The sequence below is a fragment of the Erithacus rubecula genome (assembly GCF_903797595.1).
Source record: "Erithacus rubecula genome assembly, chromosome: 18".
Taxonomy (NCBI): domain Eukaryota; kingdom Metazoa; phylum Chordata; class Aves; order Passeriformes; family Muscicapidae; genus Erithacus; species Erithacus rubecula.
Window position 1 is genome coordinate 2,623,712 of NC_136670.1, and position 17,862 is coordinate 2,641,573.

Below are 17,862 nucleotides of genomic sequence, written 5' to 3' on the forward strand. Positions count from 1 at the left end.
GCCCCCGAGCTCTGCTCTCCCCTGGGGCCAGGATGCAGGATTCACCCCACAGACTATCACACCCAACACACCCACAGCTCTTGCACATCAAGCCCCCAAATTCTGCTCATCTTGCTTCTACAAGAACAGAAGCCTGTTGTGGTAATCCCCACTGTCCTGCTCTCTGTTCCATGGAGGCAGGGAATAGTTACCCTGACAGCCATTTCCACCCAGCATCTGCTGCTGCTCTAGCCACCACACCACAGCCATTCCCTTCCCACACCACTAACATCCCTACAAATAAATTTTGGGGACCAAGTTCATCCCTTGATGTCCCTGGCTGCAGCTTTTTCTCATCACTGTCTCAAAGGGATGCTGTGAGCTCTGCCAGGCAGCCCATGGTGTCCCAGGGCACAGAACCCTCCTCATCCTCCCCAGCTGAATGGATACCAGAGACAGCCACCCTGGAATATAGCCCAGGAGAACATATTCCTGGAATCCTGCACTGCAGTTTTAGGATAGGAAGCACTTTGGGGATTGAGGGGAGTGACACAGCCTCCCCAAACCACCCCTTTGGCTGGGTTATAACCCGGGACAGGGCACTCATTCAGCAAAGCCAGAGTTGCTCAATAATTCATTTGCTTAGTTACTGCTAAGTATTTTGGTAATTTTTCATTAATTCCTTCTTCCATTTAACATTACAGATTTTTTTTTTTTTTTTAGATCACCCACTCCCATAACAATATTAAGAAATATTTCCTCCTCCACACTATTTACTCCTTGGGCTAAAGCACTAGGAATTAAAAATGAAAGCAGTTACAGATATCAAACAAGCAATTATCACAATCATGGAAAAAAAAAAATTAAAAAAAAAAAAAAAATTAGTTCTTAAAACCTCAGCTTGCTGCACTGCTCTCCAAAGCTCTGACTGGAACAACGGTGGCAGGAGCAAAGTTTCCAGATGGGAACATCTGTGTCTCATTTGCCTCAGGGAAGAAAACACCAGGAAGATTAACAGCTCCCGAGGCTGGTGGAGCCCAGACACAACATGTACAGGAGGGATACCACAGAGAAAGGCTTGGAGCAACAGCCTGCTATCAAAGATGGCATTTTTTATTTAATGATTATTTTGCAGCCATTCTACACGTGGGGAGATGAGATGTTAGGGTAAAAGAGATTTGGGTTTTATTTACTGTAAATGCTGTGTAGAGTGAAAGCAAGAATTGAGTTAAATGGGTTTGTATTAAAAACATAAAATAAAAGCAGCATTTTTACCATCTCAGCTACTTTTTAGATAGAAAAATGAATTTTAAGAGCTGTCTTTAGGGGGTTACACTCCCAAAAGGTCTGAAATTACTCCCTGCCCAGAGCATCAAGGCCATGGATTCACCCCTCTGGGGTCCAGTGAACACCAAGTTTACACCAGAGAGTAAGAAGTGATCCAACAAGTGAGAAACTCATGGTTGAATGACCAAATGTCCCCTGGCAATGGCAGCAAAAGCCTGTTTCCCTTTGGAGCATTCCTTAAATTCTGCCACTGTTTAGGGAGCACATTTCCAAAGGTGGGCAGACATATAATCCACAGGTTATAAGAACAACTGAGCACTGTAATTTTGAGAGTGCAAATCTGTTTTTCACTCTGCTTAGGCTAAACACCATAGAGTAAATAAAGCTGGAACTTTTGTACCTGTAAAATTTTGGGAGGTCCAAAAGAGGGGAAACACAGTGAAACAAGCTCTAAGTTTAGAAAGCATTTTCCACCTTAACAGAGGCTTGGAGACAGCCTTTAGGACATGATTTTATCTAGCCCTCATAAATCCTTTTAAAACTTGGATTGCTGGCCATTTAACAAGCAGCTCCACCCTCCTCCTGCTCTCCAGATGAAACACATTCACACTGGGCTCCATTTTGTTCCCTCCTTCTCCGACCCAGCAGTACCAGCAAAGCAGCAGAGCCTGGGGAACCGTGGTTAATTGGCATCCTCTAATTACTAATTAGCTCCAAGGGGCTCTCTGCAGCTCGGAACAGTCAATAGGAAGGCATGCACTGATTTAAAGAGGCCTGGGAACAGCAGAGCTGCTGGAGCAGGCTCCTAGGAGTGACCCAAGGAACTGCCCAGGGAACCCACAGCTGCCCATGGAGGATCCTGCAGCACCACTGCAGCCCTTGCTGGGCATCTCAGAGCAGCTCTGGGGGAGCCTCAGGGAGGGTTACAGGGTTCTCTCATCCAAGGGGACCATTCCCAGGGGGTTCTGGCTGCTCTGCTGCTTCTCACAAGAGCCTCTCACACAAATGCTGCAATCAGAGGTGTCCGAGCAGCATTTGTGGTTTAAAACTCCACTGTAAGAGATTTAAGCCACAAATTCATCCCACCACCACTTAGGACCCTGACCCTCCTCTCTGCCTGCCTTTCCCCTTTTCCCAGGGAGCTGATGAAGGGCAATGTGCACAGAGCAGGTCCCTGCAGGAGCACACGCAGCCAGGCACAGCTCCTACCCTGCAGCACTGCCCTTCTCCCTGCTGAGCTGCTCCAGGACATCCAGAGGAGCACTGCAGGCCTGGCACTGCCATGGCTTCCCCAGGAGAACCCCCTTCCCTTCCCTTACAGGGGAATCCTGCAGCTTCTGCACTGGCAGTCTGGTTCATCCCAAAAGTGATGGTCACCGGGTCAGCAAACCTCCTTTTTCACTGCCTGGTGTTTTATATCCCAGCTCTCAGTTCCAGGAGGAAAAGCTGTGGGAAAGGAGGGCATTTTCTAGCCAATCCCATAAGAAATGTAAGAGGTGCTGAGAAGGATGCTGTTTCTGGGTCAGCACAGTGAGCATCCTGCTCACTGCAGGATGAATCCCTGCCTCCCCAAGGACAATCATTTTGGGAGTTTCCTCTGAGAAAAGCACCCCATCGAGGGAGGCCACTGCACTGCCTGGTGCATATTTAACCCCAAGCAGCTGAGGGATGCTGTGATACCCATTATCACAGTGCCAGGTGAGCTCAGATCCCAATCCCACAGCTCCTGCCCACCCCTGTGCCTCTGCTCCCAATTAGCTGCTGGGAATAAATTTGGCCACATGCAGGACAAGTTCCTACAGGGATGTGCATGGTCTGTATAAAAGCTCCCAGAGATGGTTATGAGGACAGCAGGGTTTACTCCAGTTTTTTGTCATCAGAGAACCCAGAAATCCTTCAGCCACAGCAGCTCCTTTGGGAGTGATAGCCTTGTCTGTGCAAACGTGTCCTTTCTCCCAGGCACCCCTGAGATTGGATTGGACCTGCACAGTGATCCTGATTCACTGGTACAGCAAACACAGGCATTGCCCATGGCTTGGGCAGGTCCCCACCCCACACTGACACACCCCAGGGGTCTGCACAGCAGGGCAACACACCCTGCAGCACCTCAGAAACTCAAGCAACACAAGGAAAAAGAGGAATAGCCTGAAAAATCATTAAAACTTTTAAATAAAAGGATGAATTCAAACCCACCTAAAAATCACCCAGTGACTGAAGATTTGGGAGCTTTAAACCTGATTACTAAAGACATGCAGGAAGAGTTCAAAGTCAAGCTTTAAAACCATTTAAGAAGACATCCCTATTGCTGTCCTCATCTTCCAGACTCTGATGCTTGATGCTTTGGTCCCCAACACTGTAAATCAACCTTAAAATCAGCACTGACATCAGAAAACTACCAGCACTGAGCAAATCTGGATTGCTTAGAGAACCCTGAATATCACTGAGCACACAGGGATCTGGGCAAATGAGAACAGGAACACCAGGTCTGGGGTTTAAGAGTAGGAGTATCCAGTGAGTAGAGAGTACTCCAAATGAGTAAAATACAAACTGGTAGAAAAAAATCTCCTCATACCAGGCAGACACAAAGCAGCAGTGCCAGCAGCTCAAGCACCACTAGCAATAACTGTAAATAACAGCAATTAAAAAAAGCAAGGTCACTTCTGAAAGAAGTGAGATCTCAAGGCAGAAAACCACATTTAATCCATAACAACCAATGTGACCACAGAGAAGCACAAATAATACCAAGGACACCCAAAGCTATTACAAAAGCTTATATTAAACTAGAAAAAAAAAAAAAAAACAACCTCTAAAACTAACAACAAACCTGTTTGTTAAGCACAGACCAGGTACAAATCCTGACCATCTGGAGAAGGAAGCAGTCCAGCAGCTCATAGTCAGAGGGGCCAGTTTAGATGAAAATGATGGTCATTATAGCAAAAAGAAAACAGAAACCAAATCCAGTGCAAAACAAACCACTAACCAAGTTCTACCACAAACCCAAAATGAAGCAATCAAGGACGGATACAGAAAAACATCCCCCTTGGGTCTCTGAAGTCATACAATTTCCAAATATAAAGCAGAGTCTAACACAGAGTCTCCCTTCTCCAGATGGAGGCTGAGGAGCAGGAACTCAGCACTGCCAGCCAGCTCCAGGGCTAAAGCTCCACCAGACTTTATCCAAATCTGGGCAAGTTGTCCAAGAAATCAAGGAGGAACTTGGGAAAGATTTAGGAAATCTCTTTCATCCTCATTATTTACAAGCTCCTACAAGTGCCAGAGGGGACTCCATCCCTGTGTCAGTGTCTGCAGGGGAGGGTCAGAGCAGGGACCAGACTCTGCTCTGTGGGGACAAGAGGAACAGGCACAACTGATGCCCAAGAAGCTGCACCTGAATGTGGAAAAACTCCTTTGCTGTGTGGGACTGCCCAGGGAGGGCAAACATCTCCATCAGTATTGCAGAACTGTCTGGACACAACCTGTGCTCTGGGATGACCCAGCTGGAGCAGGGATGTGGGACCAGAGGCCCTGCTGTGGTCCCTCCCAGTGGGACCCATCTGAGGCTGTGTGCCAGGAGTGTCCCCTGCCCCACAGCCAGGGTGGCTTTGCCAGGCAGCCTGGCAGGGTGCTGGCAGTGCTGCCCACACCAACACCCCTCTCCCTGCTGATACTGCTGAGGTAGCCAAGCCTCACTAATGACTCCCCAGCCCTGTGGAGAGCTCACTTCATTCACTTGGGTGCTAAGTGCATCCAGTGCTGCCCAGATAATAGTCCCTGCCATCAGTGGCACAAGCAGGAGCCCTGCCAAGATGACAATTCTGCCTCTTAAAAACACTCCTCACACCACTATACAAATGGCTCTTCCTCTGTGCCCCAAGCCTGACCAGCTTGTGGGAAATTTCCACTGTGCTCCAGAGCTGGAAGCACAGGAGGAATGCATTTAGGGCTGTGTTTTGGAGGGGTGTAGGTGTAGGTTTGGTAATAATGGAGAGGGGCCCCAACATATCTGGAGCTCCATGAGCCAGCATCTCCTGCAGAGTCCAGGCACAGAGAGATCAGAATGCACAGGAGAACCATTAAAATTCACTATTTAGAATCATGGAATGGTTTGGGTTGGAAGGGACCTTGCAAATCACTCTGCTCCAAATCCCTGAATATGTTCCATCAGACCAGGTCACCCCAAGCCCTGTCCAACTGGAACATGAATGCTCTAGGGATGGAGAATCCACAACTTCTTGGTCTGTTCAGGGAATGATCCCAACAGAGATGGGTGCACAGCAGTAACTGTTTCTGCTGTGCCTCCTTCCCTCCCTCTCATGGGCAGCAGAGGTGGAGAATTTCCATGGATAACCTCTGAAGATTCAGTGATGCAGAGGGACTGGAGAGTGAGGGCTGGCTCAGCTGCTGCTGCACTTGCTTCCAACCCATCAGCAGCACAGCACAGACACAACTTCCCAATTCATTATTCTTAGGGTTGTCCTCAACTAGTTACCAGTAACCTGCATTAACCTGCTCCCCATCAACTGGAGCACAGGGGAAAGACAAAAACCCGAAAAGCTCAATTGCCAAAACTGTGAGACCAGGGCACAAAACAACCCAGCAAACCCTTAAGTTTGTTCTAAACTGCCATTTTCCTCTCCTGGTCACAGCAAAGGCAGTGACACAGTGCCTATAAATTTCCTCTAATGATGCAGCAGTGAGGCAGAGCCCCATCTGTGCCTGGGCACAGGTGAGACTTTTCACTATCATGTAAGTGCAGGCTGCCTTTCAATTACACTCACCAGCCCATTAGGCAAATTAGATTTACATATGAGAGGATAACTAGAAAGTCAAGAAATAGACCCTGAAGGAAAATACATTCTATAAACTACATGTCCCTGGGAAGATGTGGACAGGGAGTTTGCTGTTCAACCCTTTAGGGCCACTTTAGGGTTTCATGGTGTTCAGGTTTCTCAGAGCTGGCGTGGGTTTGAGGACAGCCTCTCCACCAGGCAGAACTGAAGCCAGACAAAGACATCTGTGTTCCCTGCATCCCCACCTCCCTAAAAAGATGCCCATATTTCTGCAGGGCTTTGCATCCATTGCAGGTTCTGCCCTGCAGTATGCTGGAAAGAAGATTAAAATATTACTGGTGTGAGAGAATTTCAGTTGATTCCACCTGGGTTTCTGTAATATATCACTGAACTACAGAATTATTTCCAGCACCCTCAGAAGGTCCAGAAGGACATGATACCCAGTGGTATGGCATTACACAGGTGTCCCATGTCACTGAGGACACTCATGTGGACTAAACAGTTCTGCTCAGGTGATTCTGAAGAATTCATCTGCTTGCACACTTTTTTTTTTTTTTCCTGGTGAGTGTATGCAAAACAGAGACAACCTAGCTCATCTCCCAGAATCCAGATGGCACTTGCAAACCTTGTCTGTGTATCAAATGTTGTTTTTTAGATCAAGTGTCCCTGGTTGACAACACAGAACTTCACGATGCTATCTTTAGAGAGGCTTCTCTGCAAAGAAACACCCTTGGAGCATACGTTGCAGGAATATGCTAATGTGGCAGGGTGCTTTCAGTGGCCACAAATGGATCTGTTCCCGGGAGCTCACACACCCCACAACAAGCTGAGACTGGCTGGAGATGAAGGGTCACCCAGCCCCTATGGATAAGATGCACCAACAAGTTAAAAATTGCAGAGAAAGGTTAAGTTACAGCACTGGAGAAATGCAAGGTGAACTCATAGCAAGTGCACTCACACATAACAATGATGATTGTCAAAAAAACCTACTAAACGAGTGAGGGCAGCTCAAAACAGACAGCAAAATCCACAACTTTCCATTCCTTGACTTCTCCTACTTTGATTCTTATTCTGTTTCCTGTTCAGCTAAGTGCAAGGATCCTATAAAAACCCAATGATTTTTCTTCCTCAAGGTCTTCACTTCCTCCTCCACATTTCATGCAAAGATAAAAGCAGCACATGCAAAGTAAGTTCTTTAAAACCAGTCAATTAATAAAGAACCAAACTCTACAAAACCTGCAGTTTCACATATTCCTGAGATGGTCATGCTACCTTCAACCAAAAAAAAAAAAAAAAAAAAGGTAGCAGTTGTTAAAAGAAAGCATCAGCACCCCCCCAAAAAACCACCCTGACTTGTTTTCTATTCTCCTCAGCTCCAAGAACAAGAATCATCACCTGCATGTGAAAAAGCATGAAAAAAACCCCTGACTTATACACTAAGCAGCAAAATGGCCTAACAAAAGCCAAGAAAAAGCAAAGCAAGCTGCAGAAGCAGGTTATGGTACAGCTCAGCCCTGGGATCAGAAGGTGACACCAACAGCACTGAGGTGGCAGAAATAACCCCTTGCGCCTGCTGCTGAAAAGAACATTTCAGAACAGTGACATCAGGTAAAGCAGCAGCTTTTGAAAAAAGAAAGTGATCCAGGAGGTAGCTCCTTCCATATTGCAGGCACTCACAGTAAACACCATATGGCCTGTTAATTTAATTAGGGAGAAGAAACCCCCTAAGTTTGAGATTTGACTTTGAAGGGTTTAAAAGAAGCCTGAGGAAAATCGCTGGAGATATTCCATGAGGCTGCCTTGCCTCCTTCATCCACCTTCTGACCCTCTGTACCTGCTGGCTCTCCCCAGGCTGCACAGCACCCCTAGGAGCTGGAATTGTTTTAGAATTCTAAAATTCACTGCCTCTCCCACCACTGCACCTGCATGGATGCTTCCCAGGAAGATCTGGGTGGTCCATGCCAAGCAGCCAAGCCAGGAGAGGTCTGGATCAGGAAAGAGGGACATGCAGTAAATAAACCAGCTGAATAATACTTTCAGATAGCAACCAGAATTTTTATTTTACATCCTCCCAATCTACATTGGCAGGTGCCACCTGTCAAAGGGAGGATGGAAGTCATGGTGAATGTCAGTGTGACAAATGGTGGAGCACCAATACTGAGATACAAAGCCTCAGGGCAAGTCCACTCCCCATCCATAAGTAAGTTTGCATTTGTAATCTTGAGATCAACCAAGCAAGCTCCAGCTGTCCCTAAAGACTTTTGTATCTGAGCAAAGTCTCAGTGCAGTGTCTAATTCCAGACTAGCCAGGAGACTCTGCTGAATAAAATGCCATTCTCCACTATGAATCCATCTTGCATCTCTCTTGGTGAGCAGAGAGGGGCATTTCTAGGATCATTTCCAGCTGGAGGTTTGCTTTCCTGCATCTGTACCACGATGGAACATTGCAGCTCCATGTCACCCTGCCCTGCCAGGTCTCAGCACAAACTGCTCAGTGCATCACCAGCAGGAACAAGAGAGATCCTGTGGCTGCTGGGCACCACCAAGACACAGAAGGTGATGCCCAGGCAGGGCAACAAGGGATGCTCCCTCCCTCCCTCTCTCCTTTCACCACCTGCAGCCCCTCTTGAGGAAAACCCAGGGTGCTCCATGCCAACACTACACCAGAGGATATTTTGGGAGGCTTGGACTTTAATAGAACCTGCTGCCCTGCAGACAAATAGTACCAGGAGAAAAATCATATTGTTCCTAGAAATGTGTAACTCTCAGTTGGCATGGGGTTTCTCCTTGGCTCCTCTCAACAGCTGACTACACTCACAAATTAACATCCCACTTGTTTAATTATGTTTTCCTTTTCTATTCAGACCCAGGGATCTGTGTGTCCCTTTAATAGGTGTGTCACAGCAGTATGCCAGACTTTCCCATTCTATAGTAAAAAAAAAAAAAAAAAAAGAAACAAGCCCAAACCCAAATAACAAAACATCTAAAGCCCAGCAGACTTCTTCCTGCTAGCAAGGAAACCTCCTCTCAGGACACTGCAAAGATTTAATTTACTACCAATTGCCCTCTGGTTATTTTACATTTATGGGGTGGGGGCTGAAGAAAGGAAGAAAGCAGAGAGGGTGTAATTAGCTTTGCTTGTAAAATGTTCATCCCAGTTGTAACAGCAACTGGAGCCTATCGGGGGCTTAATAGATTTCAGGGTTTTGTTGAAACTGAAGGGTCTGTGTGGGGTGGGAATAAAACAAGGGGAAAAATATTAAAAAAAAAAAAAATCAATAAGCGGATCCTACATCTTGCCACAGCCCCATATGGAAGTAATCAAGCACAAGGGTGGCAGCTGGGGCCAGTAACAGTCACCTGCAGTTGAGGGACGTGGGGGTTTGGGATGGGTTTTTAATGCTAATTTCCTGGAGGAACAATGCGGGCGCGGGCAGCCGCGGGCGCTGAATGGGAGCAGCGGAACAATGGCTGCACCTGGCGCTGCGGGCAGCGCACCGAGCGCGGCAGCGCCCGCACATCTGCTCGCACAATGCCGCTCCCCCGCCCCAGCACCGCCGGCAACAGGTCCAGCCTGCCTCCTCCTCCTCCTCCGCCAGGCTGGACACGCTCCTGCCGCCTCCCAGGGCTGAGCTGGGCAAAGGGACGGTCACACCGCATCACACCGCATCCCAAAGCCAAGGCGAGCAAGCAAAACTGACCCTTGGCTTTGCAGATCTGGTTGTTCTAAATGGTCTCCTGGCCACCTGTGAGTGTCCTCCTTCAATAGCCAAGTCCTGCTGTAGTCACCAGAGATGGGAATCCCGCGGCCGGGAGCGCGCCGAGGAAATTCAATAAGCATTATTCTAAAACCTTAAGCTTAGCTTATAAAAATGCCACTGCCCAGCCCAATAAAAGGCATGATAGTTACACTTTAAAATGCTTTGAAACCTCTGAAATCGCTATTGTCCTGTCGGACATAAGCTGCTGACACACAAAGCTGTGCTAAGGTCAAGGTCCTGCCTCAGAAAATTGCTTGCAGACCCAGGAACTGAACCCAAGCCCCTCCGTGCTGCACTTCAGCTGTGGGATCACCGCTCACCATTTCTTCCTGGCTGCTGCTCCCACTCGAAACAAAGGTTTTCCCTGAGTGCTGCATGAATTAAGGCAGTCTCCATCATAAAAATAAAAGTTGAACAGACTCCCAGAGACCTGCAGTGACGCTGCCCCCAGGGACTGCTCTGGAGTGTCTGTCGAAACACATTTCATACCTAGTTCCTAACGAGCAATCAGATATGGAAATCGTCACTAGATAAAGGCAAGCTTACAATCCAGCCCAGAACAAGTATGGATAAGCCAGCTCTTATAATGGCCAACAGGCAACAGATTATGAGCATCTCCTGCTCAGATTTAAAAACTAGCCAGCATTGACTTAAATCTGCTGCATGTGCCCAAGTCCTCAAATGACTGTGTTCAGCTCCCCAGCTATACTATAAACATCACACATACATGTCAAACAAATCTTAGTTTTTGTCTAAACCTTAAAAAAACCGATCTGGAAAAAACAAGAGGCCACCTGGCTCCCCCATCCCATCCCATAACCGTGGGAGAGCACTGCCTCCTGCTAAATGCTGCTGGTGGTTACTGTGTTTATGGGTCAATTTGGGGACTGGAGGGCTGATTGACTTGAAAACTCAGCTCCTGCAGTCAAACCACACAAACCTGTCAAACCAGTAATAACCTCTACAAGCCCAAATCCACCCTGGGTGATGCAACACAGCTCTGTAAAGCAGCAGGAAAATCATTTGGGACTCAGACTCCATGAGACAGGAGAGGCAGCATTAAGTGAAACCCTGCTCTCTTGGGGACTCCAGTCCTGTAAGTCTGAGAAGAATAAACCAGAAAAAAACCCCAACCCAACTGTCTGACCTAGGGCTCACGTGAGCTATGCTCCCTTGGCTTTGGCAGGTTTAAACAAGCCTCTGCAACACCGGCAGATGCAAGTTGCAAAAATAGCAGCATCTTGGAAGTAAGCAGGGGCTGTGGCTCCAGTCCCTGGGCAGAGCAGAGCCTGGCTTGGCAGCTCTGGTTTGGCCTTTTCACTATTAAATGGAGTTTCTGCTCTTTTCCTCGGGGCATTCCCTGTGTAATAGAGTTCTCAGATTAACGATTTATTCTCCTTGCCTTTAGCAATTCTGCTTCTTCCTCACACCCTTCAAATCCCTCCCTTGGCTTAGCTGCACTTCCCTGTTGGCAGTATTTGCTCAAACTGCCTTTGCTTTGCTCCTTTTTCCTGGTTTCCCACACTGGAGTCTCTGAGTTTTGCATTATTTGTTGTTTTTCTAACTGCTGGATGTGCTACCTGGCTGTGAAGGGCACACACTGCCTGTCATTTGGGTGAAGCCTAGGTAGTTCCAAATATCAGCCTAAACATCTTTTCCATATTAATAGTGGAAATCATATAATCCAGAAGACAATAGAGAGGGGGGAAAAAGTGTCTTCACTTAGATGTCCTGCACCATTTCTATAAAATTATTAGGACAGGCAACAGAGTTTCAAGCCATCCTCTTCCCCAAAATACAACCACCTCTCATCTAAGCATTCAGCTCATCAAGCATCCTAAATCCTTTTTAAAAATAAAGAAGCCTGAGGGAAAAAAAAAAGTTTCCTGCAGGGCTTGAGCAAGACTGTACCAAATTAGTAGTTTAATGGCCAAATCGTGCTGCCCTGATGCCGGCAGAACTTCCGTTTGCTTAATCAGGGCTCGACCCGCCAGGAGACTGCAGGAGCAGCTGCTCCAACACCCTGCACTGCCTCCACAAACTGGGGAAGAGCAGCAGCAGAGGAGCACAGCTCTGCTCCTATCATCACACCCTGTATGGCTTTGCTGGATGTTTTTGGGGTTTCAAACTCCTTTGTGCTGGCGCACTATGAGATACTGAAGGGCACGCACTCCTGCTCGCTCTCCAGGGACACACAGGAGGTGTTTGGTGTGTCTCTGGAAGCAGACTTACAATATAGAGTATTTTTAAAAACCTCTACCCAAATTGCTTGCATGCTGCAAAAAAGGGAAAACCTTAAGGTGGCCCATGGAGTGGCCAAAGTGGCGAGCACAGAGCTGCAGCCCAAGCATGCTGCCAGGGAGCCCAGCCAGGCTCTCCCTGAGGAAACCCCTTCATTTGGCATGTTTGAAGCCAACCTGGACAAAGCAACACCAAAGGGAATCAATCATCCTGCACCAGGCAGCCCAGCAAATACTCCTCTCTCTCTTTTTGCAGCCTGACAGCAAGTGATGCTCAGCCACATTTCAGCTCCCCAAACTTTGAGTGCTGATTTTGGTGCATCTCCTGTAGCAGGGCAGGGTTTATCCAGCACAAAAATCAACTCAGTATCATTGCACAGGAGCTGAGTGGTGGTGTAGGGGACAGAAGAAAACTGGTAATATTTGGGGGAGCAGCTTAAACATGCAACAGAAGGATCTTTACAAGCTATACCAGAGGGTCAGAGGAATAATTTCAAATGCTGAACCCCTCCCAAAAGATAGGGAGGGGGGGGAAAGGGCAGGTTTAAACTAAATAAGTAAGATCCAGGGATTACAACAGAAAAAGAGAAAATACAGCACGACAACAGCCCATCAGTGAAAATATACAGGGGAGGTGTGTTCTGGTATCACAAGATTGATCTGGGAGATTTAGATGCTGGGAGCATCAGTTGCTGCTCAAGGAGTGCAAAGACAAAAAGGGAGCAGTCTCTGCCACAATGCAGAGAAGCCCTGAAAACACAGGGAAAATTAAGGAAATTTGGGAGCCAATGGAAGAAATCCACCTCTGCAGTTACCCCCCCCCCCACCCTCCCAGTTTCAATAGCAGCATGCAGAAAACCAGAGTAAGCCTAGGCACAGCAGAAAAACACGTTCTGCTAAAATACACAAAACCCTTCCTCCTTTGCCATTTCCCCAGAAAACACCAAATCCCAGCACTCTGCTCATGGAGGGGCGGTGGGGGGGAATGGAAAAAAAAAATTACCATTCCATAGCAACCCAGAACGAGCTGTACCACAGCTCTCCTCAGAGAGAGTTTAGTGTTTTTTCAGCTGCAGAATCCTCGCTTGCAGCCGGCTGGGCTATTGAAGTTTTCCCCAGCACTGCAGAGGACCGAGGCAAGGCTGGCAAAGCGCTGCGGCCGCCGCTCCCACCCCGTCCGTGTCCCCGCTCCCGAGGTGGGGGCTCTCTCCAGCCCTCCTCACAACCCAAGGGCTCCCCAAACCTGGCCGGGGCACCGGGGCTGAGCATCCCCCCGAGCATCCCCCACGGCCCCGGGGACGCCGAGCGCTGCTTCAAAATAATCCCGTTCCGTGCTTACCCTAGCCAGCAAGGTTGCGAGGATCCAGCTGCCGTGCAATACACCTCGTTTCTTTCAAACAGAAAGAAAAGCGCTCTTCCTCCTCCTCCTCCTCCGCCCGTGATCTTCGAGCGCAGCCGGAGCCCAGCCTGCCTTCTCCTTTCATTAGCTGGACATGTGTCAGGTCCCGCACATCTGCGATTTCTCACTGCCTGGAGCCGCCTGTCCGATTCCAGGGAAACACAGATGGATCCCAGATGGGAAGGTCCTGCCAAACAGACCAGCTCTCCACCTTGCCAGAATACCCAGCTTAGAGGCACACACCCCGGGCTCGCTGCCTGCTCCCTGCCTGCGCCGCGCTGCTGCCAGGCTGCTCGCCAGCTGATGTCACCAGGCACACACCTACCAGCGCCTCGCCGCCCGCCTGACATTAACTTGTTAAATACACGGAATTTGTTTATGGCCGGCAGCGACAGCGAGGCAGCGGCAGGAGCAGAAGCAGCTCCCCAGAGCAGCCCTGCCTTGTGCGGCACCTCTGTCTCAGCCCTGCCTTTGGAAATCGGGATGAGCTCTTGGCTAAACCGGAGGATTAATTTTCCGAAGGTTTCCCCATGCACGTAAATCTTCGCTGCAAACTCCCCCTTCCCCAAGCCCAGTGCCAGAGTTTGCGGCGCTGGAAAAGCTGGCATGTGTTAGCAATTAGAAGCAACAACAAGATAACAAGATACTGATGTTGCAAGGGTACCAAACACGGACTGGAAAATTCAAAGGAAGAGCAATTAAATGTGTAACATACTACCCGGCTCGAAGAGGAAGTGTTATAGGAAAATGTAAATCCGAAATGTTTTATACTGTGAGTAAACTCCACCGGAGAAGTCAGAGCAGTGAGGGAGGCTCGGAGCACTGGACAACATCTGACCATTGCCCCTCCATGAATGCACAGACGCGGCGGCTCTGCCACCTCCGAGGCTCCTGGTAATCCTGACACGCTGCTCCCCGAGGTGCGGCGTGAACAACAGATATTAACTGCAGGCCCCTGACTAATCCCATCAGCCCGGCACCACTCACCGCCAGCCGGGCGCTGGGCAAACACGGATTTACACAACAGCATTCCCGGCCACGCCGCGCCCGGCTGCCGGGCAGTGCCCCGAGCCGGGACAGCCACCCCTCACTCTGCCCAAAGCAGCCTGCTGCTCCCCCAAACCACCCAGGAGAGAAGCAATGTCTGCATTTTGCCTGCAGACCACGCACAGGCACATTTTAACATCTCAGGAGGGACCCACCGCTCCAGTCCGTACAGCAGACAGGTTCAGGTCTTGAGCCTTTCCAAATCTCTGCAGTCAACACCAGCTTCCTCTCCAGCTACTTTTTTTGAGAACCAGGGATCTCAATACTTTCCCAGTTCAGCAAACCAAGAGCCTGCCACTGCCCAAGCTGGGGGATGCTGCTTTTTCAAAAGTCCAGAAATCATACATGCCAAATTCTCCACAGTTGGTGTAGGCATGACGGGATAGTTATTTGTTCACAGGCAGCAAAATGCTCCTTTTCATGAAATCCCCAGTGCTCTGGCAGGCTATTGCTAAGTGCTAGGTCCATAAACCTTCTGGAGGTACTGCCCCCGGCATCTCACCTAACCCTTCACCCTGGCTTCTCTGCTGCTTATTCCTAATTAGTTTAAGGTACCTCTGCTTCCCTTTGGGAGGGGAAAAGGCTGTAAAGGGAGAAAACTGCTTTAAAGGAAGCAATAAAAAGCATTCTGCAAGCAGGCATGGCATGAGCTCATGAACACAGGGGCCACGATCTCCTCCTCTAGGATGCTGCACAACAATGGGGGGGCAGTTTGAGCAGGAGACTTTGTGCTGCTGCTTCCCTGGCTGGGCAAACACATCACACTGAGAAGAGCAGCCTGGCTGCAGAAGGAGCACAGCTTTACAGCAGCTCTCCCTCCTCCAAACTTCACCCATGAGCAGCAACTCCACATGCTTCAGTTAGGAAAAAAGAAGTGACTCACATTCAAGTATCAGCAGACAAACACCAGGAGCATCCCATGAGATGATGCTCAGGCAGAAAGCAGGCTGGGAACAGGCAGATCCAACAGTGTCTCCCAGCACCTTCTTCCAGCACCCCAGTCCTCACTGGAGGGGCTGCTGGCAAGGCACATCAAGAAAACATTTAAGTTGAGAAAGTTCAGCTCGCTGGGGCTTCTGACACTTCTGATGGAGGTTGCGCAAAATACTGAAGCTCTCAATATTTCATAAGCTGAGATGGAAAAACCATCTCTAAATTACACAGACAATGAAGGGAGGCACAAACCAAGCAGCTCCACCAACACCAGAACTAATAAAGTTATTTTCCTATGGACTTGCATCTCATGGTTGTCTCCCTGGCACCTCACGCTGTGAGGTCCCCAACAGGAGCCGTCCCCGGCCGGGTCGTGGAGACAGCGGTGGCTCTCATGTGGATTCTCTGATGTCTTCTAAGAAGGAAGCTCATGTTGCAGCTCTGTCCCCAGTGGAGATGGTACCAGGCAGATGGATGCATGGAGCTCCCAGCATTAATCCAGCATCAGACACCATTGCTCCCTGCACAGCCCAGTCCTAACACCCCCAAACCAGCCTGAAACTGGGCAGTGAACTCAAAAGCTGACTTTGATCTGAGTGTGACATAGGGGGGGATGCTGTACAATGAACAGCAGATGCTCAAGAGATGTAGCCTAGGATCTGTCAGGTCTTTAGGTCAAAGCCAAGAGAGAAGTACCCTCAGAAGGCCCAGGGGACAGCCTGGGGTTGGGGGGCTTTATGTGAAATAGGGAACCAGCATGAGGTGCTCTCTCGCCTGCTTTTTTAATCACATTTCAGCTTAAGGACTTAAAAATGCTTCACACAAACAAAAGCTGTCCACAACTGTGACAACTGGGTTCTAACTATCTTCTGTCAACCCGTGGCCAAAAAAATCTCTTTAATGTTTTTACAACCTAAAGCACTCTGAAATGTCAAGAACTCAGGTCACTGCAAGTATTTTAAGTACAGTTACAACGACTTTATAAATCTTTATGAAAAGACACACAACTCTTCATCAGGGTGTCCACAGCCCAGTGTCTACCAAACCCCCAGCATCCTCAAGGGAGACTGAGGATCCCCACTTCTTGCCATATTCTGGCAGGGATATGCCAGACCTCATAGCTCATCATTAAAATAAGAAAGATGGATGTGTGCTTTTGCATTCTCCAGGTATAAAAACTATGGACATCAGGGTGCCCTGAGTGGAAGTCACTGCCAAGTCTCCTTTGAAAGGCTCATGGACTGTGTCTTGCACACAATCCACGTGCCTCAACTCACCCAAATCATGACCTATCCATAAGCTCATCCCTGAGCTCACCACTGGCAGAGGCAGGTCTGGGAAGTACAGAATCACAAAACCCCAGAGTGGTTTGGGTTGGAAGGGACATTAAAGCTCATCTCATTCCACCCCCTTGCCATGGGTAAGAACATCTTCCACTGTCCCAGGCTGCTCCAAGCCCTGTCCAGCCTGGCCTTGGACACTTCCAGGCACCCAGGGGCAGCCACAGCTGCTCTGGGCACCCTGTGCCAGGGCTCCAGGTTGCTCCAACTCCCATCCACATGTCATCTACTGACCCCCCCTCACTGCTCCCAAGGGGCTTGTCTGCTCCTAACTATGCATTAAAGCAGATTTTGTAGCCCAGACATCACCAGCATAGCAGAAGGAAGCAGAACTGCAGGCAGCCCAGGGAGAGCTGCTTTCCCCAGCTCACCATGCTAATCTGCTTCTGCTTTCTTCTCCTGGGAATGTTCCATGGAAAGAACGATGCAAGCAAAGTTTGAACACTGGGAGCTATTGATACCTGCTGCTCAGTGTGGTTTCTGAGGAAAGCAAGGAAATCTGAAGAATTTTTCCAGTTTGCAGTGGAATTTTTATGCCTATCTCAGCCCATTGCCACAGTGAGCACAAGAGACCCAAATTGCTTCTGATTTTTCTGCTATTCCACAGATATTTCGTGATGTGCCTCGGCTTTATTTTTTGCCTGCTGTGTTCTTACCTCAGAAAGAAGCTTCACTTGAATTCAAGACAACCCTGGAAAGCCTTTGCCTTTTTAAGCTGACCACTTTCCATCACACAGAAAAATAAACCCAAATGCACTAAGGCAGCCAAAGCCATTTATCAGGCTAAGTAGAAACTGTAAATTCATGCTAACTGGAATCTGATGGAAACCAATTGGGATCCTCCTCCTCCTCCAGGCTCAGGTCTGGCAGGAAAGTCAAACATTTTATTGCCTTCTTTATGCCTTACATGACAGTGGAGCCAAGAAGGACTGCTCCCTTTGAAGAGATGATGGTGGGGTTGCAAGGGACACTCAGTTACTTGAGTTCAAGCTCAACCCCCCAAAACAAAGATTAGACTTCTCCATTCCTGGCAAATTTATCACATTTAACAAACATCCTCTTTTCAATACATCCATTATTTGAATT

At 48.6% G+C, this 17,862-nt stretch overlaps 1 protein-coding gene across 6 annotated transcripts in view; it reads right to left on the minus strand.

Moving 5' to 3' along the window:
- CBFA2T2 (CBFA2/RUNX1 partner transcriptional co-repressor 2) overlaps window positions 1-17,862 on the minus strand; it is a 264,258-nt gene that overhangs the window by 22,813 nt on the left and 223,583 nt on the right. The window contains exons 1-2 of one of the 6 annotated variants that reach the window (XM_079322008.1): window positions 13,700-14,029; window positions 13,397-13,597 (exon numbers count right to left, since the gene is read on the minus strand). The exons of 2 other annotated variants lie outside the window; for them this stretch is intronic. The gene's annotated coding sequence lies outside the window, so the exon portion shown is untranslated. Of the gene's footprint in view, window positions 1-4,090; window positions 4,197-13,396; window positions 14,070-17,862 lie in introns of those variants that run through there. 3 more of the 6 variants (XM_079322007.1, XM_079322009.1, XM_079322010.1) reach the window with 3 other exon arrangements.